This window comes from Chelonoidis abingdonii, chromosome 2, assembly GCF_003597395.2.
Source record: "Chelonoidis abingdonii isolate Lonesome George chromosome 2, CheloAbing_2.0, whole genome shotgun sequence".
Taxonomy (NCBI): domain Eukaryota; kingdom Metazoa; phylum Chordata; order Testudines; family Testudinidae; genus Chelonoidis; species Chelonoidis abingdonii.
Window position 1 is genome coordinate 248943959 of NC_133770.1, and position 27406 is coordinate 248971364.

Sequence of the window (27406 nt, forward strand, 5' to 3'; positions counted from 1 at the left end):
AGAAATCTTTAGGAGAAAATTGCAAGGTATCTCCATAGAAGTTTCATCAAGATCTCTCAGGAGGATAAAAGGGCCCTATATAAATAAACAAAGTGATCCACAGGTTCTCCCACACTCCTACCTACCAGGGAAAAAACAGAAACCAACTCTACCTCTGTTTGTTGTACCTCTCACTCTTCTCATACAAGTAAAACAATGAAAAGTTGATACTTGTGTCTTATTAACTTGGGGATGGGCCGAGCACCATCTTTAAATTTAGATATTGTAAGGGAAAATGCATGCGCACACTTACCCGCGTTGTCCTCCCCTTCAGCAGGCTCATCCATGCTCCCTTGGCAGGACTGGCTAGACTGTGGCAAAATCTCTAACAGCTCCTGGCTCACAGCATGGCTGGAGCCCCCGGCAGCAGCTCCCCTCTGCTCACTGTTCACGTCAGGATTCTCTAGCGGATCTCCACCAAGCATGGCATGCAGCTCGTTGTAAAAGCAGCAGGTTTGCAGCTCAGCACCAGATTGATTGTTGGCTTCCTTGACCTTGTGGCATACCCAACGGAGTTCCTTCGCTTTCACATGGCACTGCTGCTGATCCCCAACGTGCCCCTTTGCCTGCATTCCCCATGCAGTCTGTTTGCAGATCGCCACATTTCTATAGCTGGTCCATAGCTGTGCCTGCACAGCCTCTTCTCAAAGGCCCAGGAGATCGAATACCACCTGTCTACTCCATGCCAGACTGCATCTAGTGCATGAAGCCAGCACAGTCAGTTGGACAGTTGCTCATAAGAAGGGTGAACAGCAAGGTGTGCTCACCAAGTCTGGCATTTCAAAAACAGGCTGAGGTTTGGAGGGAAACGGCTATTGTTTCTGGTCTCTGTGACCCCCTAGCCAGTGGAGTTTACAACTGTGACCAGAGCCGTCATGGTCGCCTGGAATGGGGCATTGTGGGACAGCTGCTGGAAGCCTGTTAAGGTTGACAGAGGTCATGGAGCATCTTCATTCACACAGTGTCGACCTCAGCAGGTTGACCACAGATCCATGCTGTATAGGGATGGTGATGCAATAAAACCACATAACAGGGCACTTATGTTGGATGGAGACAAATCTGAGGGTAGACACATCCACAGGTCGATGCGACCTATCTAGGCCTGATCTACTACAGAAAGTATTGAATTCCTGTGATATTTTAGAGAGACTGTGAAAGAAGGAACAGAGGGAAAGAGAAAAATGCTACTGCAAAAACAAAAATGACCCTCACACACCTCTGACAAAAATACAGGGTGCCAACCTACATCCGAGGGCTCTCCTCTCTTCAATATATTAATACAGGCTTCTCTTTAGTTAAAAAAGTGTGCATTACTGTGACAGCTGAGAGCATTATAAATGCTCAGACTCACAGCCCGCTTCATGTATAACTGCAAGAAGCTGGCAGCAAAGCACTCTCAGCAAAGGTTTTGGATTTTGCTTCTCTTCTTATCTTCCTTCAGAAGACAGATTTGACCCTCAAGACGCACTCCAAGCCTCACCTGTTTTTCCCAGGCCTTTCTTGGGGACAAAGGCAGGGGGATGGCTGTGGGAGATGTTGGAGTTGGAAATGCTATTTTGGCTGGTGGAAGCAAGTGGGGAGGACTTTTATATGTGGAAAGATTTCTGAATGTAACCCCTTAGAAGCAGTATCTTGTAAATTCAGTTTGAAATGTGTTTTATAGCTTATTTTATTTTAAATCTTTTAAATACACACATGCACATAGCATGAAATTATTGGGGAAAAGACTCAAAAACTAATTAGTTTTACAATCCTATAAAAATAAGGTGAAGATCTATGACCCTTCAAATGCAACAAGGTTCACCCGTCCCTACTAATCAAGAATGTCCATGATGCACAAATCAATCTGCTCAATCCATGCATAAGGCTTCTTTTCCAAACTGCTGCAGTTAGCTCAATGTTCAGCCCCTACCAGATAATAATTTTGTAACTGAATATTTTAGCTAAGCAGAAAGTAGCAGTAAACTTCAGAGCTGATGTATGAGCCAGTCTATGCAAGCTAACCTGCTCATTAGCAAAATGAAATGAAATTGAGATCCATGAAATTCTGTTCTTTGATGAACATTTAGGACTAAATTCTAACCTTAGGCCCAGTGAACTCCCATTGGCTTTATGTATGTATGAGAGCAACGTATATGTATCTGAGGGCTGAACATGTTCTTTAGTATTCCTGCTCACCAAGGGAATTCTCGCCAGCCAGTCCTCCTTCCAATGCTCTGTTCATAAAAACTGTATGATATTGATATAATCTTACCATAGGAAGAGTAGAGCCTCCACACACATACTCGATTATTTATGATCCCATGAGATTTAATGTAGCCAGCACAGGCCATAACATCACAGCCCATAACAATTACTGTAACTTATTGTGGGATCCACAGGGATTCAAGAGAATTTCACACAGAAGATTAGACGAGCACAGTAAAAATTAGCCTGTGATTCTAGATATTCAATATTAATGACTATTCCAATATATTAATTGCAGTCTAATTTCAAATGGCTGGTATTATAGCTGAAGATGAATTTTCAGCTGTGTCACAGAAGAACAGTTTCATAGGCAAACTACAGTTATACAATCAGCAACCTAGCATTTATTGTTCTCATATGCATACAGCTGAACAGTTCTGATAATACAAGACCCTGGAAACTTCACTAAACAAGATCTTTAAGGTTTTTGAAAAGGTCACTTATTCATAGATTCTAGGACTGGAAGGGACCTCGAGAGGTCATCAAGTCCAGTACCCTGCCCTCATGGCAGGACCAAATACTCTCTAGACTATCCCAGATAGAAATTAATCTAATCTAATCTTAAATATCTCCAGAGATGGAGATTCCACAACCTCCCAAGGCAATTTATTCCAGTGTTTAACCACCCTGACAGTTAGGAACTTTTTCCCTATGTCCAACCTAAACCTCCCCTACTGCAGTTTAAGCCCATTGCTTCTTGTTCTATCATTAGAGGCTAAGGTGAACAAGTTTTCTCCCTCCTCCTGATGACACCCTTTTAGATACCTGAAAACTGCTATCGTGTCCCCTCTCAGTCTTCTCTTTTCCAAACTAAATAAACCCAATTCTTTCAGCCTTCCTTCATAGGTCATGTTCTCAAGACCTTTAATCATTCTTGTTGCTCTTCTCTGGACCCTCTCCAATTTCTCCACATCTTTCTTGAAATGCGGTGCCCAGAACTGGACACAATACTCCAGTTGAGGCCTAACCAGCGCAGAGTAGAGCGGAAGAATGACTTCTCGTGTCTTGTTTACAACACACCTGTTAATGCATCCCAGAATCACGTTTGCTTTTTTTGCAACAGTATCACACTGTTGACTCATATTTAGCTTGTGGTCCACTATGACCCCTAGATCTCTTTCTGCCATACTCCTTCCTAGACAGTCTCTTCCCATTCTGTATGTGTGAAACTGATTGTTCCTTCCTAAGTGGAGCACTTTGCATTTGTCTTTATTGAACTTCATCCGGTTTACCTCAGACCATTTCTCCAATTTGTCCAGATCATTTTGAATTTTGACCCTGTCCTCCAAAGCACTTGCAATCCCTCCCAATTTGGTATCGTCTGCAAACTTAATAAGCGTACTTTCTATGCCAACATCTAAGTCGTTGATGAAGATATTGAACAGAGCCGGTCCCAAAACAGACCCCTGTGGAACCTCACTTGTTATACCTTTCCAGCAGGATTGGGAACCATTAATAACTACTCTCTGAGTACAGTTATCCAGCCAGTTATGTACCCACCTTACAGTAGCCCCATCTAAGTTGTATTTGCCTAGTTTTTTGATAAGAATATCATGCAAGACAGTATCAAATGTCTTACTAAAGTCTAGGTATACCACATCCACCACTTCTCTCTTATCCACAAGACTCGTTATCTTATCAAAGAAAGCTATCAGATTGGTTTGACATGATTTGTTCTTTACAAATCCATGCTGGCTATTCCCTATCACCTTACCACCTCCCAAGTGTTTGCAGATGATTTCCTTGATTATTTGCTCCATTATCTTCCCCGGCTGTAGCTTCCTGGGTTGTTTTTATTTCCCTTTTTATAGATGGGCACTATATTTACCCTTTTCCAGGCTTCTGGAATCTCTCCTGTCTCCGATGATTTTCCAAAGATAATAGCCAGAGGCTCAGATACCAACTCTATTAGCTCCTTGAGTATATCCCCCTTTATTCCCTTAGTCTCCATCTCTCTCTTCCACCACATACAACCCTCATGCTTCTTCTAGGTTCCAGCCGGCATAAAGTGTCGTCCTCTGCCCCCCACCCCGAGTCTTTCTTCCACTTCCAGTTCTTTCCTCTTGGGCAAGATCTGGCCACAGTGACCCATGCATTTTTCACCTCCAGACTGGACTATTGCCATTCATTATATCTGGGGTTAAAGGTGGAAATGACAAAGAGGCTTCAGTTTAAGTAGGATGTTGTGGTGGTGTACTTCCTCAGGAGGACATATCCTACCCGTACTTTGATTTGGCATTGAAAGGAAGCGGAGGGTGGAAATCCTTACAGATTAAAACCAAGGCTATCATGAGGTCAGGACCCAGCTAACTCAGAGACTCTCTATCTTGGAGCTCTTCTGGGAAAATGCAGCAGTGATGCCTAGGATGAAGCTCATAAGAGCTGGAGATAAAGTGTCTGTGGTCATGAGTGCTGTACACTGGAGTAAGTTACTAGAGGAGGAAAAAGACTGAGCCAAAGCTTAGCCATCTTCAGAACATGCTGCAACACCAACCTATTTGCCAAACACTTCCCACCATAACAGAAGATAAGGAAACACTATGATGAGTCACATGCTAAAAAGAGATAAGGTAAAGGGGACTCATTAAAAAAAACAACCTCAGAAATATATATTAATTTCACCACTATATATCAACTCATTTTTAAAAAGGTCTTTATTCAACAAATACGTTTAGATGAGCATTAGTGAAAATCAAATGTAGTCAATTTTTTCCTTATCTTCCATGAGCCCTACTTACTATAGCTCAGGAGTCGGCAACCTGTGGCACACGGCTCGCCAGGGTAAGCACCCTGGTGGACCGGGCTAGTTTGTTTACCTGCTGCATTGGCAGGTTCGGCCAATCGCAGCTCCCACTGGCTACGGTTCACTGTCCCAGGCCAATGGGGGTGGCAGGAAGCCGCAACCAGCACATCACTCGGCCCGCACCGCCTCCTGCAGCCCCCATTGGCTTGGGACGGCAAACCGTGGCCAGTGTGAGCCACGATCGGCCGAACCTGCCAACGCAGCGGGTAAACAAACTGGCCCGCCCCGCCAGGGTGCTTACCCTGGCGAGCCGTGTGCCACAGGTTGCCGACTTCTGAGCTATAGGTTGCTGACCCCTGCTATAGCTTCTTTGCTTGCATGTTCTATCTACATTCTCTCCCTGATGTCACTCTACTTTTTTTTTTTTTTTCCTATAAGTGATTGTGGCATATGACTTCTCTTTAGTGTCACTGTCATCCTCTTTCTCTCCACATTTTAAAATATGTTAAATAGAAAGTTGACTGATGTCACTATTACAGACAGTATACAACAGTTTTATTTCTTTCTAGTAGAGAGGGCATGGCTTTGGGGGGTATGATGGCACAAACAGTTTTCAATAGTCAGTAATTAGCTGTCAAGTAATTTTTTCCAAGCCCTAACTCCAATGCAGCCCCCATGCCAACAAACTAGACTACTACAGTTCACTCCACATAAACCATTCAATGAAGACCACTTGGAATCATCAGCTAATGTAAAATTCTTTGATCCTTCAATATCAAGCTGATTGTCTCTTGTAGCTATCTAAAATGTGTCTATGAGAACGTTGCACCCCTCTTACTGAACGGTGTTCTCTGGAGATTTACACTGCATTCCATGCAATGTGGGTGCAATGTGTACAGCATTGTTTCCAGATTTTGAATTTTATTTATAAAGTCCATCATGATTTAGGTCCTGACTACATTTGAAACAATATCTAGTACGCATCAGCTCAATAGCTTACATCAACTGGGGTCAGTTTTCCTAAGAGTTCCCAGTTCTGGGAACAGGAGGTAGAATGTTTTTGGTCACAGACCCTTAGCTACGTATTTGCCAAGAATCCAAATTTTCTGATGTTTAGTGCATGATGCAAGGCCTATTTGCTCCTACGGTTTCGGGGTCAGAGTGAGAGGGAGTTTTATTCTGAGTTCATTTTGTCTGTTTCCTTATTTTTAGTGTTATATTTTAAAATTATTGTATTAGAGCCCTGAGAATTGATTCATGGGAGCATATGTTTATTAGTCTATAAATAAGGGCAGTCCCACTTGTATACTTGTACATGTTAAATTATAACATTATTTTGTTTATAATATTTAGTCAAGAACAAAAACACTGAAACAATGCACTTTGACAACTATGCATACTCTCTTCAACATCTACGTTACTACTCAATGAAAGCCACTATTCAGTGAAAGAGGCATAACACTTGACACCAAGTAAACTACATTAAACAGCATCTGATCAAAAACCAAAATTACTACTGTGATCTGATCTATAAGGCTCATGTGCTTGTCAGTGAACACTAGGCACATACAAATAATCAATGCAAAACAAAAGCCCTCACATCTGAATACCTTCATACGTATTCACATGGCAAACATTCTCTTGAGAAGTGTGTTAACATAGAAAACAGTATATTCAGGAAATCCACATTGTATGCAATTTATAGCTATATAATCTAGATAATATTTAATTTTATCAGTATTCTACTTTAGACTTTCCCCATTAGTTTCCTTCTCCTGTGTGATACAAGATGTAATTTGCCTCATATCATATGCTTCAAAGATTCACTTTCCATGCCATGTGTGAAAGACTTCCATGATTCTAACTTCAGTGGGATAAGGTGATACAACGGATTAGTAATCAGTCACAGAGCCCTTCATCTCTAGATTGCCAGTTCAAGTGTCACATAGATCTGTAGTGACTAAGTAGTTACAAGGTGTTAACTGCTTGGAAACTTGAATAATATGGATTGGTGGTCTCAGTCCAGATCATAATGTGTCACAAATTATCACTCCAACTGACACCTTTGTGAAAGGCTCTGCAGACAGGCCAATGGTTGAACTTGCTTGGATTTACCCTCACACTCCTACAACAATCCCTCTGAGTAAGGATTGAAACACTTTAATAGCGTAGAAGTATCTTGCACTGTTGCAGCTTTTGTTGTGCTTTTTACTGTGGATATGCAAAGGACTAACGTCAACCTTGCACCTTTCACAAGTTCTATACGGTTTTCATACTTTTTGCCTCTTTGCTAGAAAATCATTAAATACAACTTTTAAAACTTAAAGAAGTGTATATAATTATCTGACTTCAGTATAGATGTCCCACAACATCTCTACCTATCTGCATCCCAGATCCTGGAAAGACTTACTTCTTGCACTATGCTTCACTTTACTACCATTACTATTAATTTACCACAAGTTGTCTCACTGAAATCAATAGAGCTACTCATGGCAGTAAAGTTAGGCAGGTGCATAGACCTTTGCAGGTTCAGGGCCTACAGACATTTCTAAAGCACTTAGACATGTCTTGATCCAGAGCACGTTGAACTCAATGGAGATAATCACATTGACTTTGGACTTTGAATCAGGCCTCCACAGGGTCCAGGCCAACAGCTTTCAAATTTTTTGAGCTGAGTCCCCCCCTTTGATTTACAATTTTTGGGTGTGCCCTCCCCAAATACCTGTCCCTTTCCCAGTGAGTTTTCAGGGTGGGGGAAGGCGCGTGAGACAATCTCTGGGGACGGACCAAGGGCTGGGCATGGAGGCATTGACACTCACCCACAGGCTGGGTGGACTGCTGAGGTAAGTCAGGAGGTGGAAGTCCCCCCCAGGGCTGTCGCTGCTCACCTCTCCGAACATTCCTCTGTGCACCCCACAAAAACCTCTGGTCTAGACACTGAGTAAATCTTAATATTCAATTAATATAGTAACTAAAGATCATCTTTTTTAAATCACCCATTTAATGCAGCTTACCAGAGCTACCTGTAACCCCTCATATCCTAGCACTTCTTGGCAATCTGTCTTATGTGACACATGGGCACTTATGTTCAGCTTTACTCCTGAAAAATCTAGAGTGATGGTCAAAATTAAGTTAGAAATCCCTCTTAATCATCTGACAATAAATTTAAGACATACATTTAACAAGGGAAATATTTGGTTTTTTAAGTATTCTAAACCACCTAAAATATTAGAAGACTCCACCACATCCATTTTAATTGTAGGACTCCCATGACCGATTGCTTTTCCCAAATCGCTGATAAAATGCTAATTCCTACTTCAGAAAAATGGCTGTACCCACTATTTCAGAAACCAATAATCCCTCGAAAAATTATACTAACAAAAAAAAAACCAACCCCGCTCATTTTTGTTGTTAACCACATTGAGCATTAGTAAAATAAAGCTCACAACAACTGTGAGTACTTGTTGAGTACAGGATCTGATTTAAAAGGGGTTCACAACTATTAATGTTATAAGCAGCAAAACAGCTCAACATTTTCTACATTTATGACTTACCCCTCCTGTTCCAGAGAGCTGAGGAACAGCAGTGAGCTCCCTGTAGCTAACCAACAGATTATTTTACATATTGAGATTCCGTAGTTTATAGCTTTCCTATGGTATATTACCACAGTTTTCAATAGCATTTTTAAGCTGGAAGAGCACCTCTCACCCAGAGGAAGGAGCAGCACACACAATGCCCCTCTCTGTGCTCATGCCTGGAGAACAGGGTGGCCTCCACAACACATATACCCAAACCAGAGAAGGGAGCAGCATCCACCACATCCCCTCAATACCTGGCCCTGGAGAAAGGGACAGGTTGTGCCACTGAGGGAGTGGTGCACCCAGCCCTGAAGAAGAGAATAGCAACAATAACCCTCACTCCCAATGCTCCCCTCCTCCAGCCTGAGAAGGGCAGCACCCTGCCCCTCCCCTTTCGCTCATGCCCAACCCCAGAGGAGAGGGTGGCACTCACAGCACGCTCCCCGTCTTCTCACACACCCCCAGGTGCCGCCCCCACCAGCCCAGTTCTCCCAACCCTCGACCTGCTCCGTCACCCCAACATGGGCGGGCGCAGCACCCATGACGCACACGTCCAGGCCCCATCCCAGAGAGGGGGGCAGCGTGGCCCGCCCCCCAGCGCAGCTTCTCGCTCCGGACTAGGGAGCGGCCGCCACCCCACACCACCCGACCCACCCTGCCTGCAGCAGGGGCCAGGGCAGCGACAGCGCGGAGCGGGACTCCCACCGGCGCAGGGGCTGTGGGAGCCCAGGGCAGGGCTGGGCACTCAAGACCCTCCCTAACTGGGAAGGGGCGGCAGGTCTCCAGCCCCCGACCCCGGGACGCACCTTCAGGCTTCCCTTGGCGGGGATGGGCAGCGGCGCGGGAGGGCTCCCCAAGCCGCCTTCCTCTTCATCCTCCTCCTCCTCCACCACCACCACCACGTCCTCGTCCTCCTCCTCCTCCTCCAGCGCCGCGGCAGAGCCCTCGCGGCAGGGCGGCCTCCAGCAGCCGTTCTCGGGCTTGGGGGCCCGGCCCCCATGCGGGGCGGGCGCCGCCAGCGGCAACGCTTGGCCGCCGGCTGCCAGGCTGGATCGCTTGGCCAAGCGCCGCGCCTGCATAGTGCGGAGCCCGGGACGCGCTTCAGCTCCCGGCGGCGGCCCGGCGCCGGCAGCTCATAGACTCCCGGGGCTCGGGAGGCGGCGGCGGCGCTCACAGGGGGACACAGCCGCTGGAGGGGGCAGTGGGGCGGTGCAATGGACGCGCTGCAGCCATGGGGCAGGCGAGCCCGGGTGCAATCGGCTCCGGAGGGGCACTGACTCCCCAGTCCCGCGGCTTCGCCACCTGCTCCCGCTGCCCTCGGCGCGGGCCTGCCCGTCCCCTCTGTTCTGCCCCAGCTGTCGGCAGCGGTGCGTTCCTGCTTTACTCGCCGCTCCTTGCAGCAGCCCGTTAGTCCTCTGCCCCAAAACCCGGACTGGATTCCTCCGGCTCACCGCCCAGCCAAGCGCTTCGCTTCGCCTCCCTTCGCAGGAGAGCAATGGCCATGCTCCAGCGCTGTCACCACCACGCCTCTCCCAGGGAGGGAGGAAGGAAAGGATCGCTGCTGCCTGAGAAAGGGAGCCGGGGCGAGATTGTTAGCAGTACTTAACATTTGCCACCTGCCTAGCCCCGTGATGACACTTGAGGGGTGCTCTCATTTAAATAAGCTCTGACAAACACAGGACTAGTAGATTTCCACCGTTGATGAGAATCAAACAGTCATTTTGAAAACAAATCATTATTCAGCAATTGCACCTTCTCAACCTTACCTCACTGCGAGGGGCATCAGTCATCCAGGCCCACAGCGCCCTGCGTTTCACTCCAGCGTGGTGTCCCGTATTTTATCAAAACTAAAGTTACTTACAACAGAAATAAGGAATTACGAACCAGTTAACTTTTATACAGCAACGTGCGTCTCCATGTATAAAAGATCACAGGAGTTAGAGATGATGCTCCAATACGTTTTTGTTTTTTTCAAATCCACCCCTCTGTGCATAGAATATTGTCCTAGTAGGTGATATAGCCTATGTTAAACAGATGTAGCACTCTCATTGATAAACAGCAATCTTTCCAGAGCAGGATTGTAGCGGCCTTGGCCGGGGCTCAGCTCGTGGTCGCAGGGGCTGAGCAAATGTAGTCTGCAGTCCGAGCCCTTGGATAGGGCTGACGGCGAACAAACAGTTCAGGGGCCCTGGCCCCTTTGGGGCAGGGACGAGCAATCAGCAGTTCAGGGGCCCTGGCCCCTTTGGGGCAGGGACGAGCAGGGGACAACTGGAGGCGATCAGGTTAAGTAAAGGAAGGGGGGAGTCTGCCACCCTTAAGGGGTGGCAGGGGGAACGCAGGCCCTCCCACTCCACTGCGTTCCAGCCCGGGGCCCTAGTAGCGGCTGTCGCCGCTAAGGCGGTCAGTGGGGATCCTGGCCCGAAACACACTGACCAGGTGAGCGGTAGGGTTCCCACCGAAACACGCTGTCCGGATGGTCAGTGGGGATCCTGGCCGATGCACACGACCATCGGCTCGGGGCCTTCGGCGGCCTGACTGTAGTCAGCCGCCCCCGGGCTGCTTCCAACCTCCCCCTCCCTGGGTACCTGCCCTTCGCCGGCGTCGTCCAGGGGTTCCCAGATCATAGGTTCCTCAGCGGCTCGGCAGCGGGGGGTCCAGTCCAGTCCTCAGGGTACCGGGGTCCAGGCGGTCCGGTCCAGTCCTCAGCGTCCTTCGGGCGGTCTGCGACGTTCGGGGGTTCGCGGTCCGGTCCAGTCAGTCCTCAGGGTACCGGGGTTCAGGCGGTCCGGTCCAGTCCTCACCGTCCCAGGGTTCGGGTGGTCTGGTCCAATCCTCCGCAGGGCGAGCGTCCGAAGGCACGGCCCGCTGCTCTGGGTGCTGGCCCCAGGGGAGGTCAGGCCAGGACCCCTCCGGATACCGAGCGTGGGGTAAGCCGGGCCCAGCGGGAGCTCAGGCACCCACGTCCACCTTCTCCGGCGGCCTCCTTCTAACTGAGGGCTGGGACCAGGTTTTTATACTTCCTGTCCCGCCCCGTGACTTCCTGGGGGCGGGAACAGGCAGAGGGGGCCTTGAACTTCCGGTCCCGCCCCTTGACTTCCTGGGGGCGGGGATAGGCGGCCGGACCTCTGCCCGGGACTGCAGGGTTCCTAGCCTATTCCCTGTCTCAGGAGCGTGGGGGAGGGGACCCCCCTCGCTACAAGGATACTTCGTTATTTTAAAAAGGACGCCCTGAATCAGAGCTACCAACAGTTTTAGAGGATAGCCCTGATCTTTGAACATTTGTTCTAAAGAAGTGAAGCCCTAGCCAATGTTATAGGACTATGGCAGCTATTAGCATCCTCACCTCTGCTGTCCCCCACCTCTTATTTTTTAAATTCATTAACGTGCTGTGCTGTTAATAGAAAGAACTTTCTTTTCTCTCTCTGCCTCTTGCTTCTGGGTAGGCGGGGATTTTTGTGACAGGATCTGTGAATAGACTGACCATTGCCAATTCCCCTATAGCTAGTTCTTATTCAATATGTTTTCCCAAAGAGTCTTGGAAGTAGGTACTACAAGCACATGAAAGACTCATTTTACTGTAGCTTCGCACTCTTTTACCAACTATAATGCAATACTGTTTTGTTGCTTTGCCACATGCTTAACAAAACACGGTAATAAGACTATATAATGCTGCCGGATACACAGGCAAAAATTTGCTCAGTTGGGGATTGACAAGTTTGACAAGAGTTGTCATTGATTAGATGTGCAGTTCTCTCATATCTTCTGGCATACACATGATTATCTAGCTTCTTACCTCTGTTGTGTTTAGTGGCTCAACCCTACTTTTAAAAAAGAGACAAAAATAAATCCTGCCTCTTTTCACTTCTAATTAGGTAAACTGGAAGGCAAAATGGACAGTGTAAATGAAGACCAAAGACAGGTTTAAGTTTTGCTTTAAATGTGGATTCTACCATGTCCAAGGCCTAAAAGCCTTGAAAGGTTAAAGACTGAGTGAATCCACATTTACAGTACATTCATGTATTTGAATTATAGCTATCAATTAATCACAGTTAACTCAAGCAACTAACGCAAAACAAATTAACTCAAATTCATCACCCTCTGTTAAACAATAATAGAATACCAATTTAAATGTATTATAAATTTTTTTTTGATGTTTTCCTACAGAGCTCATGGAATGGTGGTCAAAACATGAAGGGACATACAAATGTTTAGCATAGTTGGCATGTAAATACTTTGCAATGCTACAGCAGCACCATGCGAATACCTGTTCTCACTTTCAGGTGACAATGTAAATAAGAAGTGGGCAGCATTATTTCCCGTAAAAGTAAATAAACATATTTGTCTTAACAATTGGCTGAGTGGGACTTGTAAGCTCTAAAGTTTTATATTGTTTTATTTTTGAGGGTAGCTATGTACAAAAAATAAATCTACAATTGTAAGTTGCACTTTGGTGATAAAGAGATTGCACTATGGTAATTGCATGAGGTGAATTGAAAAATAGTATTTCTTTTGTTTATTTTTTTACAGTGCAAATATTTGTGATAAAAATAATATAAAGAGAGCACTGTACACTTTATATTCTGTGTTGTAATTGAAATCAATATATTTGAAAATGTAGAAAACTAAAATATTTAAATAAATGGTATTCTATTATTGAGTGTGATTAAAACTGCAATTAATCGCAATTATTTTTAATCTCATGCTTAATCACAATTTTAATTGTTTGACAGCCCTAATTTGAATATCATAAATCTAATTTCTGTTCTTCCATAATACCTTAAGTCCACAGTATGGCTGTCTGTCATATCCAACAATGATGTCACAACATCTCTTGTGGTCTATAGTCTAATCTGTGAGGAGCAAGGTTGCAAACAGAGGTCACGTAGGAATGTATAGGCTCCTGCTGGAGGCTCGGCATGAAGCTTGATCCTTTTTTCCAATCAGTTTTACATGTCTGTCTCTTTCAAAGTGTTGCTCTCCATTCAGGTCTGTCTTTAGTTGTGTCTTCAAAGTTATCAATAATTATCTTACGTGAGTTGAGATTTTGCTTATGAGTGTCTTTGAAGCATTTACGTTGATCACCATTCCTGCACTTTCTGAGTTTCTGCTAGCCATAGAGGACACTTTTCAGGAGTCTGTCATAATATGATCCGTCCATCTAAGATGAGCTTTGATAATCATCGCCTCCATGTTGGTTGTTTTTGCTCTTTCAAGGATGTTAATGTTTGACCCTCAGAAGAGAGCAAAGACAGCCCATGTGAAATTTTTCAGGTTGCTTGATGTGGCTGCAGTAAATTGTCCACGTTCCATACCAATATAAAAGGGATGCTATCATTGCTGCATTGTATATCATCAGTTTTGTCGAGAGTTTGATGGTATGTTGGTTGAGTGTCCTAAGCCTTTTGAACTCTGTTTGATATTTCTTAATCTGGAGAACCATCACTTGAGATGACACTGCCAAAGTTTGCAAATTGTCATTCTTTAATTTTGGGCCATCAGTGATTATATTTGGCTCAGGGGTAGTGGTTGAGGGAGCTGGTTGGAAGAGGACTTCAGTTTTGTCCAGGTTCATAGTGAGTCCAAACTGTTTAGTTGTTCTGAGAACCTGTCAAGGATAAGCTGTAGGTAATTTTCACTATTATAGCCTTTTTTATTTAAATGTATTTATTGAATGTAGTAATTTTGTATTAAACTACCATGGGTTTAGCTCCTACTGCTACAGTTTCAAGCACAACTGGGTGAAAATTACCTCTGGTGTTTTTCTCAAATTTGGAGACTCTAAGAGCACTCAAAGTCCAAGAATAGTGACCACAGACAATCACAATTACAATGTCTTATCTGTACTACAAGTTTTTTTAAATCAATAAGTAAGATTATAGTTACCCATGCATATAGAAATCTTACACAATATCTAAGACTGTAATCAATCTCACATCCTCAAAGATATTCTAGGGTCCGATGGACTGCTCAATAGACAAATCATCAAGAGGGGGATGGCTCCTGCTGGGGTTTCCTGCGAGGTCAATTCTTGGGCTCGTCCCTTGGGTCTTCCCACTTTTACCCAACCAGGGAATCTCTTATCTTGTTCTGAGCATACACAACACCTTATGCATATGCATGAGGGTTTCAACCCTCTTTCCCTTATCTGTGCTTCCATACTCCATGGATATTGTGGTGCCCCAGTTTTCCAAGGGTGTTCTTAGTTCCTCTTATGCTCATTAGCACCTATGTACAACATGTACCCTGTGGTCAGGACAGGACATTCCATGATGTTACAATCAGGTGTCTCGTGATCTTGGACATGACCTTACCATTTATTGCAATCTAGTTTTTTATTGCGTTACCTATTGGCACATCTTTTGCAGTAATCTTGTGACTTTACTGGCATAGGGTTATTCATCATTCACACACTCAAGTCAAGCATTGTTAAGCCTATGACCTAGTAACAAATCTATTTTGCACACATTGATTACATATGAAATAGCATATGAATTGACCATAACATCACATATTACAATGATAAATGGATGATAAAATGAACTAATTGGCTACACTATGACTAGGTAGAGCAGAGACATCTGCAAAAAAGTCCTCAGTAGTTTAAATTATAAACATTTTATGGAGGATAGTGGGCCACATTCAGATCTCATTTGCACTGGTGCAAGTCTGGAGTAATTCCACTGAATTCAAATTCACAGAGTCAAATTTACTGAATCAATTCACTGGAATTATTCAAGGTTTACAGTGATGAAACTGACATCAGATTCTACCCCTATATGTGTTAGTCATGATTATACACTAAAAGGGAAATGGGAAAACAAATGGTAGGCAAATTGAATTAATCATTGCCACAAGTGTAAGGTTATGCAGCCACACATCTAGCATGTGAACGACTAAATAAAGACTATTATCTGGCCCAGGAAAGCAAATGTATTTAAATACTTCCATAGAATTACATTCTACACTAATTTATTCTGGGGTGAAGCTATAGAAAAACCTATTTTCTTCAATGTAATTTCAGAATACAGCTCTGTATATTTAAACCTTCAGTTAGACTGTTTCTCTCCAGAATTATTGTAGAATTCAGTGGACTTGATAATGATTGTCTGTGCATTGGATTTAGAGCAGTGGAACAGAGCAGAGACTGGTCTGAGATTTTTAGCGCTCTCTAGCTGAGCCAGATTGGGATGATAGCAAAAGATTTTCTCTCTCAAAATTTCATGTACACCTGGAGGACAGAAATAACTATTTGTTCCATTTCTCCCCAGCCCATTTCTCATCCTGCAGCACTGGAGCAGTAGTTTAACACAGATTTTCCAAGAGGTTAATTATAAAACAAAAACGATGTCCTAAGAAGATTTATAAGAACAGTTTAGGGATTAAATGCAGAGCTTCCACAGCCCTGCTAAATATTTATTCTTCTAGGTCCACTAAGTGTTAGAAATCAAATGTGTGACAGAATCTATTGTCTTCCAATCAACTCTCTTTCCTTATAGGGTGACGAGATAGAAAGTGTAAAAAATTGGGACAGGGGACTTTTTTTTTTTTTTTGCCATGCTGTTACACACAACAATCTAGGGCATCCTTCCAATATCCTACTGACGGCTCAAGGCATGACCCAGTCAATTTAGGCACCTCCACCCTCACCCTTCCAAGGGTTGGGAGTGTAAGGCACCTCTCCTTACCCCTGGGGCTCAGGAAGAAACCTGGTCAATTTAAGTACCTGCCTTTTCCCATGGGGCTCAGGGCTCTACCAGTCTGTGGAACCTTGTCCTAGTGAAAGAGCCTTAAACAGCTGAGCTCTAAACATCTGTTTATCAGCAGCATACACAGAGTACACATATGAAGCAAATCTCTTATGCTCACCACTCCCAATATACAGACAAACTTCACCTGGAGCACACTGGGGTTCTGATACAAAGCCTTATGTTTCAGACTCTCTTTCTGCTACAATGGCCACTCAGGATCCTCTCACCTTTGTACACCACAGTCGTGCAGGGGGGTCAGGATTCTAGCAACTTAATGTTAAATTGAAGTCCAGAGATGGTTCCCAAAAAGCATTGTTTTCAGTTATATTATGTAGGTAAAACTAGTTACCTCCTTTAACATCATTAAACCTGTGATATTATTCAACATACCTATGTAATAAAATTTAACCAATCACGCAGTGGCACCTATGTTTTCTCCTCCCTGCTCAACTCTTTTTACATTGTATCTCTCATGTCCAAACTGTAACTTATTTATGACCTTCTTTGTTTCTGTAGCTAGTCAGCATAAATTCACTGGTCAGAGCTTGTTTTATCCATTTTACCAATTCTTAGGGTTGTTCTGTTTCCTCCCTAAACTTCCAAGCACCTAGGTATCTCTACTTTACAACCCTTAGTGTCATAACTCTTTTAGGGGCATTCCTGAGGTGGGGGTGCCTTATCAGCAGTGGAATATTTTTTTTCTTAATTTTAGTGGTGAAATCCCTGAGTTTCACCTATTGTCTCACATTCCATCTTACATAAACATTATCTGACTGTTCTCACTGTATCATCCTGACAGTGCCATGTGTTAACCACGGAAGAAAACTCTAGCCATCATTGGCATTGACCTATGCTGTCTATTCCTTAAAATGATTGGTAGAATTTCCTTACACTACATCTTTTTCACTGTTATTTTACTCTAAATTTTATCATTGAATTCATTACTGGCCCATTTCTCAACTATGTATGTCTCTTATTTCTAGTGTATTTGTTCACTCATTTGTTTAAAGTTACCATTCTTTCATTCCAGATTTTGTTAGTTTATACTGTGATCCTATTTTAGCCTAAATCCTGCCTTCTGTGCACAGCCTGGTGCCCAGGGGTTGGGAGCCCCTTCTTTTAAAAAACAGCAAGAGAAACTCACCAGAACACTCATGGAGGCCCTAAAAGACAGCTAACTCACTGGTCCCAAAACTATTATGGGACTTGATTGGCAGATTAGGGTTGTCTGTAGCCAAGCCAGTTTGCCAGCAGCAGCAAGCGCTAATCATCCTCAGTTAGGGATGCACTTTGTTCTTACACACAGGTGCAGCAAGGTGCAGTTAACTGTGTATTTTGCTGGCCCATCATGCAGAATCCTGGTCTGGCTAGCAGGAATTCTATAGCACAAGACAGTGGCTCTCAACCTTTCCAGACTGCTGTAAACATTTCAGGAGTCTCATGTGCCTTGCGTACCCCCAAGTTTCATCTCAGTTAAAACCTACTTGCTTACAAAATCAGACATCAAAATACAAAAGTGGCACTGTGCACTATTACTGAAATATTGCTTACTTCCTCATTTTTGCTAACCCCACCTTTTCCTGGACCCCTGACTGTCCCTGGACCCCCACCACCCCATCCAACACCTCCTCTCATTCCTGACAGCCAACCACCAGTTCTCTCTGTCCTCTGATTGCCCCCGGAACGCCTACCCCTGACTGCCCCCTGCTGCCCCATCCAACCCCCCATCCTTCCTGACTGCCCCCCAGGACCCTGCGCACCCCAACCATCATCCACACCCCTGCCCCCTGACCACCACTCCCAACCCCCCAGCTCCCTGCCCCCTTACCATGCTGCCTGGAGCACAAGTGTCTGGCAGCATGGCTGTGGCTGGAGCCAGGCCACGATGCCTCCGCCACCACCATGCAGCACAGAGACTGGGTCAGGCCGGGCTCTGCAGCTGTGCTGCCCCAGGAGCTCACAGACCTGCCGCCCAGGCTAGCACTGTGCCAGCAGTGGAGAGAGCGAACTGAGGTTGCAGGGGAGGGGGGCAGCAGAGGAGGGGCTGGGGGCTAGCTTCCCAGGCCAGGAGCTTGGAGGCTGGGCAGGACTGTCCCACAGGCTGGATGTGGCCCACAGGCCATAGTTTGCCCACCCCTGTTCTAATCCATAAACTACACAATCACCACATCTTTTAAATGTGTATGGAAGTATATTGCAGGGAACATTCCTGTATAGAGGGGTGACTTAAGAACTCTTTTATGATCCTAATTTCTCTGTTTCTAATAATTCTAGTGTGTAACAAATGTAGTTGAATTTCCTTGAGCTGTACCTTTAAAAGCAGCACATGCATTTATTATGTGTGTATTCTGCTACTGCTCTGGTACTCCCAGGCATTGGAGCTGCTGCCAACTTCTTTAATTGGGGACCTGCCTTCTCCCCACCCTCTTTGTGAACTTCTGATTCTTTTCGCTTTGCAGCGATCACTGAAGCTCTCTCTCTCAGCTGGGAGGACAGTCAGGCACCTTCAAGAAGAAGGGAATGATTGACAACATTAGTCTGTACATTGTCTACCAGATGCTGTTCAAAAGAAGAGATGTGGCAACCTTCCCACTCTCTCTTTAGTAACCCAAATCATCACTTCTGTGACATTCCTGTGCCCGCTCATCAAGAGAATGGGGAGCACAAGATTGTTTTTGAATCCGGCTATTGTGTGGAGCAATTCCACCATGCAATCCAGGCTACATTTATGTTAAGAAGGTTCTAATAGTAATCATGTGTTGGAATGAAATCAATAGTAACAGTTTTAATCATCAGTCAAACATTTCTCTTTCTGATCACTGGTACAAGATCAGTACTTAGAAAAGCTTATTAGTCCTGAAAGTATTTTTACTGGTCCAACAAAGTATTTCAAGCCTTGGCAGATCATAACAGATCAGACTATGAAGAAAGGATGTCATCTAGGTTAAAAAGTGTCTCCCCGCACCAAAATTTTGTTTCTTGTTAACTATATAAATCTTCAATAATTTCACAAAAATTGAAGCTAATATTTGTGCTTCTTGCATGGTTTCCTCTCCTGGAAAAGCCTGAGAGATCATCCGTGTCTCACACTAGTGTGAACATCATGAGTTCTTCCTGTTTCCCTGGCTAAATATAAACCACAAAAAGCGACAAGAGGAGAAATTAGAAAAATTGTAAAACCAATGTTTTCTCCACTTAACTTACTTAGGCCAGTGAGAAATAGACACTGCCTAGGACATCAATGGCGGCATTGGACTAAAACAGCCTCTCAGACTTTACTGCGATAGGGTACCAAGCGTGGGATGTACATAGTTATAGGCCATGGTTCTGCAAACACAAACACATGCTCAACTTAAAGCATGAGAGTAGGCCAACGGACTTCAGCAGGACTACTGATGTGAGGGACATTAAACACATGCTGAAACATTTGTAGGATTGGGGCCATTAACTTCTCTTTACTGGTGACAAGTGAAATGGAAACAATTCAGCTCCAGTCCCAGAATCTAGGCTGAATTTTCAGGGTTAGCAGTTAAGAAGAGCAACCAACACTTTTTCACTGCAAGATGAGCAGATTTGATCGGGAATTTAGTAAGACACAATAACTAGAGAACCCCACAATGCCATATTTACCAACTCACTTTTTAGAGTAAAACTGCACTATGAGGTTTGTGATACCACCGAACATTTTTACACGGTTATCAGACAACTGACAAAAATACTGAAATAAGGAATTCAATAAACTAGGCGACATCTACACTTTTAAAACAATATCACTTTGATTGTTATTAACTATTTATGTCTTCATCTTGCCTTCCCCGTGCCCTGACTTCAGTTCTGGTGTAGTTTTAGCAGCCGTGATTTACACAAACCTTTGTATTATGGATGAATGTTATCTACCTTTGAAAAATGGGATCTGAACATTTCACATTGTATGCTACGCTGGTTTTACTTCTAACAGTTCTTGAGGTAGTGGCCATGAAAATTGTGTCAGAATTGAAGGGAAAATTAATCAGATAGCCTGATAACTCATGTGCCACCACTGCCATAGACGAATGGAAAGCTGAATCCACAGTTTGAATTCTTCTCAGTTCCTGATGGCATGATGAGCCCTAAATTAGTCTCTGGTTCCACAGAATAGCAGCTGCACTTCGACTAACAAATCTGACCTTTCACACCAGTGTAATTTTACATCCTTGCTTTTAATAGCAATTTCTTCTTTTTCTGTACAAAAATTAAGCTTTGCTCATCAGGAAGCCAGAATCTTTTCCCAGTCTGAAGTTTGTGTATGTTCTTTTACTCATATTAGCAGTTTCCCCTACTGTAAAAAGAGCGTTATACCTAACTTGCCTACCTGGCAGGGGTGTTGTGAGGAATAATTTATGTTTGTAAAGCAGTTACAAGACAACCACTTTAGATAAATGCTACGTTATCAGGCAATTGACTATTTTCATACTGGTAATTTTAGAAATATGATCAACTTTACCTTAAAGGGCATAAAAGGGAAAAACCAGGGATAAGCGTGTTACATAAAAATAGTGAGCTTTACAGCAGGTAAATACTGTTCATTAGAACTGGTTGAAGTTCGTCATCTGAAATGTTTTGATGGAAGCCCCCCCCCCCCCAAAAGTCTGCTTTGCTCAGCATTTTTTGGTTTAAATTAAAAAAAAACAAAAACCAGAGACATTTTTCAGTTGCCAAACCCTTCAGTGAAAGTCTGAACATTTTGGAGGGGAAAAAATCATTTGTTGACATTTTTTCACAGAAACTCTTCCTCTCCTCTCCCCTTTTTCCCTGACTAGTTCTACTGTTCGTGCATCATGACCTTTGGAGGAATCTGAACTTACCTCTCTTTCTCCCACAAAAATGAATGTGTGTAACCTTTTAGAATAGTTACCTTGCATAGAAATTATTTTGTGCATTTAAGAAAAACAACATTGTGTATGTTCTCCTCTACAAAGGTGACTGCAGCTCTGTGTATGTGTGTGTATGTAATCCTCCTAGTGAAATTCTACTGTTTTAGGAGCAGCCTTGCATCACTTGAGCAGATGTCTCAGTTTGCCAGTGTCACAAATGCTCACAATGCATTCGATCCATGCTCCTGCTCAGGATCCTGTACAGATTTTTATTCTGACAATTCCACCTACCGGCAGAATGCTCTCTGTAAACATGTGTGGTTCAGAGAAAGGGAGCTCGCCATTGGTAGATTCACTCAAGCAGGCCTCCTCTACACTACACAGCAGATCTGTCAGTTACTTTTACAATGTGCACTAGATTTTGGCGCCACAGCTGGGAATGAGCTTTTTGTTCCATAACAAAAACATAAGCTTGAAAAGCAATGCTGTTGCACAGTCTATGGAGAGAGAAAGGAAGGAATACACCCTGAGAACGTTTCAGAGCTGTCATCGAGGCAGCTCTCTCTGGTTCTCAGAGATTATGTTCTAAACAATGTGACAAATTATATTTGCATCAGCCATAAAACTGTTTAATCCATAAAGATGAACATTAGGCAGTGGGGTTTTATGAACTGTTTGTAGTTTTAGGTGGAAGTATACAGTATTTTGATCTGTTAAAATTAAGGTGATCGGATAACAAGTGTGAAAAATCAGGAGGGTGGGGGGTAGGGTGTGATAGGTGTCTATATAAAACAAAGCCCTGAATATCGGGACTGTCTCTATAAAATCAGGACATCTGGTCACTATGGTTAAAATACTTTCCAATAATTATGACTATTTCCATTTTTCTTATGACAATGGTCCTGTGGTCAAGACTCAAGACTGGGATTTCAAGATTGCTAAATTCTGTTTCTGGCTGTGCAGCAGACTTCCTGTGCAAACCTAGTCAAGCCATTTAAGCTCTTCTTGCTTCCATTTCCCCACCTGTAAAATGCAGCATTGCTTCCATTTCCCCACCTGTAAAATGCAGCACTGCCAATTCTCACAATTTTATTTTGCATCTCACTAAATTCGTTGTTTTCTTAAAGTTGGAGCTCTGGGAAACAAGTGATTTCTTTGTGGAGGAAAGCTTTAAAATCTGACCCAAGTATACTCTAAAGTCTAATAAACCAGAAGGCAAAGAAAAAAAACCCTAAAATCTGTTTTTAAAATGGCTCAAAAATCATTATTATTGAATCTCATGAGTTTGGGGGCCTGATTCATAATTTTTGAATGCTTGGGGTTGGCTGTAGGGAAATGGGACAGCAACTTATTTCATAGAGCTATTATTTATCTTAAGGCAATAATATTTGTTAAACACATGGCATTTACTTAGTGTCTTACATACAAAGATCCCAGAGGATAGTCAAGGCTGAAGCTAACTTTCACTCTGGGTCAGAGCCCCATACATGCAGCTTCCATGATCAGCTGCATGGCATTCTAAGGGGGAACTCTTCCAGTACCCCACCACTGTCCGTGGACACCTGCAAGGGGGGAGTCTCCTGCAACATGGAGGAGGATTTTGTGGATGAGGAAGAGGAGGAGGAGGAGGAGAATGCGCAGCAGGCAAGTGGAGAATCTGTTCTCCCTGGCAGCCAGGACCTTTTCATCACCCTGGAGCCAATACCCTCCCAAGACAGGTTTACAGACCCTGAAGGCGGAGAAGGTACCTCCGGTGAGTGCACATTTGTAACTACACTACAAGGGTTAAAAGCAATTGTGTTTCATGTTTGATTTGCCCTGAAGAACTGGGATGCATTCGCGGTCAGTACAGCGACTAGAGAAGTTAATGTGTCTGGGGATGGAGTGGGAATCCTCCAGGGACATCTCCATGAAGCTCTCCTGGAGGTACTCTGAAAGCCCTTGCAGAAGGTTTCTGGGGAGGGCTGCCTTATTTCATCCTCCATGGTAGGACACTTTACCATGCCAAGCTAGTAACAAATAGTCTGGAATCATTGCACCACAAAGCATGGCAGCGAATGGTCCTGGGTTTTAGTCGCATTCATGCAACATTTGGTCTTTATCTTTCTGTGTCAGCCTCAGGAGAGTGATATCATTCATGGTCACTTGGTTAAAATAGGGAAATTTTTGTAAGGGAACAGTAAAAGGGCCTCTTTCACGCTGGGCTGTTTGCACTTGGCTAAAAGGGATTATCCCGGAGAATAGCCACACGGTGGGGGGAGGGGTGTGCTGCACATCCAACCCAAAACCGCAGCCCCCTCCTTTTAAACAGCAAACCCAACCGGCATTGCTTGCTATGGGAAAGGAGGGTGCTGCAGTTTGAAACCATTCCCACATGTTATGAAAGCAGAAGAAGCCAACCCTTTGGCTTACCATGGCTGCCTGGAAAATGAATTCTGTTGCCCAACCGTGTGTGATGTGTCAGCATACTGGCAGGTGCTCAATATAAAAGGCAAAATGCGACCTTGTACCTAAAACACATGTGCTGTCTGCTGTGAATTGCTTGATTCATTGTGAAAGTCTCCCTTTTGTTCTCAGAAACTTTTCTTAAATTTTACTCTCCCTTTTTATCCACCCTGCAGGTGCAAATGCTCCCCATATCGTCTCCATCTCTGAGGTTGTCACAGATTAGAAGGTGAAAAAAACGCACTTGTGATGACATGTTTTCTGAGCTCATGCAGTCCTCTTGCACTGACAGGGCACAGCTGAATGCATGGAGGCATTCAGTGGCAGAGGTCAGGAAAGCATTCAGTGAGCATAATCAGAACATGCAGGGGGAGATGCTGAGGCTAATGGGGGAGCAAATGGACATGATCAGGCATCTGGTGGAGCTGCAGGAAAGGCAACAAGAGCACAGGCTGCCGCTGCATCCATTGTATAACCGCCTGGCCTCCTCCCCAAGTTCCATATCCTCCTCACCCAGACTCCCAAGAACACAGTGTGGGGGGAAGGCTCGGGGCACCCAGCCACTCCACTCCAGAGGATGGCCCAAGCAACAGAAGGCTGTCATTCAAACAGCTTTGATTTGTAGTGTGGCTACAATAAGCAATGTGGCTTTGTCCTTCCCTCCTCTTCCACCCCACCAGTCTACCTTGTCAATGATCTCACTTTTTTAAATATAAAGAAAGAATGCATGGATTCAAAACAATAGGGACTTTATTTCCTTTGCCAGCTATGGTCAAAGAGGGGAGGAGGGTTGGCTTACAGGGAAGTAAATTCAACAAAGGAGGCAGTTTTGCATCAAGGAAAAACCACACACTTCTGTCACACCGTAGCCTGCTCCGACATGAAACTGGTTTTCAAATCCTCTCTGATGCGCAGAACACCTAGCTCTTCTAATTGCCCTGGTGTCTGACTGTTCAAGATTGGCTGCCAGGCAATTTGCCTCAACCTCCCACCCTGCCATAAACATCTCCCCCGTAGTCTCACAGATATTATGGAGCACACAGCAAGCAGCAATAACAATGGGAATATTGATTGCACTGAGGCCTAACCTAGTCAGAAAATAGCGCTAGCGAGCTTTTAAATGTACATAGGCACATTCTACCACCATTCTGCACTTGCTTAGCCTATAGTTGAACTGCTTCTTACGACTGTCCAGGCTGCCTGTGCATGGCTTCATGAGCGATGGGAGCAAGGGGTAGGCTGGGTCCCCAAGGATAACTATTGGCATTTAAACATTCACAACAGTAATTTTCTGGTCTGGGAAGTAAGTACCTTCTTGCAGCTGTTCGAACAGCCCAGAGTTCCTAAAGATGCGAGTGTCATGCACCTTTCTCGGCCACCCCACACTGATGTGGGTGAAATGTCCCTTGTGATCCACCAGTGCTTGCAGCACCATTAAGAAATACTCCTTGTGGTTTATGTACTGATTGGCAAGGTGATCCAGTGCCAAGATGGGGATATGCATTCTGTCTATTGCCCCACCACAGTTAGGGAACCCCACTGCAGCAAAGCCATCCACTATGACCTGCACATTTCCCAGATTCACTACCCTTGCTAGCAGAAGGTTAGTGATTTCCTTGCCTGCTTGGATCACAGCAGCCCCAACGGTAGATTTTCTCATTCCAAATTGATTCCCGACTGACTGGTAGAAGTCAGGTCTTGCAAGCTTCCACAGGGCTATCGTCATTCGCTTCTCAACTGTCAGGGCAGGTCTCATCTGGGTATTCCTGCACTTCAGGGTGGGGGAAAGCAACTCACACAGTTCCATGAAAGTGGCCTTACGCATGCGAAAGTTTCTCAGTCACTGGGAATCATCCCATACCTGCAACACTATGCGGTCCCATCAGTCTGTGCTTGTTTGCCGGGCCTGGAATCAGCATTCTGCTGTATCAACCTGCCCCAGTGCTGCAATGATGTCCCAGTTGCCATATCCCATGCTTTCAGGAATGTCTGTGTCTATATCCTCCTCACAATTGTCCTCATGCTGGTGTCTCCTAGCCAGGTTCTGCACATACTGCAGGATAATGCGCGAGGTGTTTACAATGCTCACAACAGCAACGGTGAGCTGAGTGGGCTCCATGCTTGCCGTAGTATGGCGTCTGCACGGGTAACCCAGGAGAAAAAGCACGAAACAGTTGTTCGCCGTTGCTTTCAAGGAGGGAGTGGAGACTGATGACATGTACCCCAAACCACCTGCAACAATGTTTTTGCCTCATCAGGCATTAGGAGCTTAGTCCAGAATTCCAGTGGGCAGCAGGGATTGTGGGATAGCTACCCACAGTGCACCACTCTGCGAGTTGATGCTAGCCACGGTATTGAGGACACAGTTGGCCAACCTAATGCGCTTAGTGGGGACACGCAAGGTTGACTGTGTAAAATTGCTTTTTAGAGATCGACTTCTATAAAATCGACCCAATTTTGTAGTGTAGACATACCCCTAGTCTCAAAGGCTTTGTCTAGACTTGGGTCTAGACTTACGCTGTAAGAAGGCATTAGACAAGGCAGTGGATGCATTAACATGGGTTAGCTGGTCACATAAGAGCCTAGCTTTAAATACCAACTGCTTTGTCTACACTAGACTTTTGGAATTTGTCAATCAGAGCACATTGGCTAATACCTTGTTACAGCACATCTTGAAATCCAAGTGTAGACAAAGACAGAATGAAGGCACACTGGAAAAGGCTGAAGCGGATTATGAAGGTGGGCAGTAGATAAACAGCTCATGGAGGGTGGAATTGGGATCAGGGACATAAAGGATGGATATGAAAAGGGGTGCAGGGGACTAGGGATGAGGAGTAGTGTAAGGGACAAAGGCATAGAACAGAGCATATAAGGAACTACAGGGGACCAGGGAATATGGGATGGGGATTGTAGAGGTTGCGTGAAGTGACTGGGAGAGGCACAGATGGCAGTGTGCAGGGGACCAGGGTGGGACACAGCCTGGGGCGATGGTAGAATAGTACAGGGAAGGGGACAGTGAAAGGGATTGAAATGGGAGAACAGGAGGTTTTTATACACATTTTGAAAACTTTAATCACCTGAAGTTTTATGTCTATGAATGAAAGTGTTTGAAATGTAGCATGATGCTTCCCCTGAGCCTCAGCAGCCCCATCCCACCTCCAGGTCTCCCTTGGTTTCTGCACTCCACTTTCCCTGCCCTCCTTCCATGTCTTAGTCTCCATCCATCCCTTCCTAGTCTCCTGGGAAGTCTCCCCTACCTCCCCCACACTCCAGACTCTGTTGTCCCTACTCATGCCAGCTTACTCCATGCTCTTCATGCTCTCCAGTGACCTGCACACCATTCCAGCCTCTGAAAAGCTGTGCAAGAGATTCCTGTTTTATCTTCTTCTCCCCTGAATCCCCCCTTCCATGTCTGACAGTACCCTACACGCGCACACAGAGATTCCTTCTTTGTTGCCCTCACTCCAGGCCCCTCATCCAAGCCCTTGGGGTTCTTGTACCACTTCCTATGAGACAATTCATGGGGTATGCCACTGCTCAACGAAAGTAAAGATAGCAGAATTTGGCCCTTAAAAATTGTACAAATAGTTTCACTTTCTTCTGTCTCTGTGTTTCTTGCTGTCCAAATTGCGTGCAGTTCAGAAATCTAGGTAGCCTGCAAACCCATGTCTTATGGGACTTGGAATCTAGATTAATATTTTTGCATAGAAGCATCAAGTTCCTCTTAGAAATTGTAAACTTACTTTTTTTTTT

At 44.6% G+C, this 27406-nt stretch overlaps 1 protein-coding gene across 2 annotated transcripts in view; it reads right to left on the reverse strand.

Annotated features, from left to right (window-relative positions):
• Positions 1-9557, reverse strand: part of ZNF704 (zinc finger protein 704) — a 162111-nt gene extending 152554 nt beyond the window's left edge. For both annotated transcript variants that reach the window (XR_004371787.2, XM_075063086.1), the window contains exon 1: positions 9414-9557. The gene's annotated coding sequence lies outside the window, so the exon portion shown is untranslated. The remainder of the gene's footprint in view (positions 1-9413) is intronic.
• Between the last annotated feature and the right edge of the window lie 17849 nt (positions 9558-27406).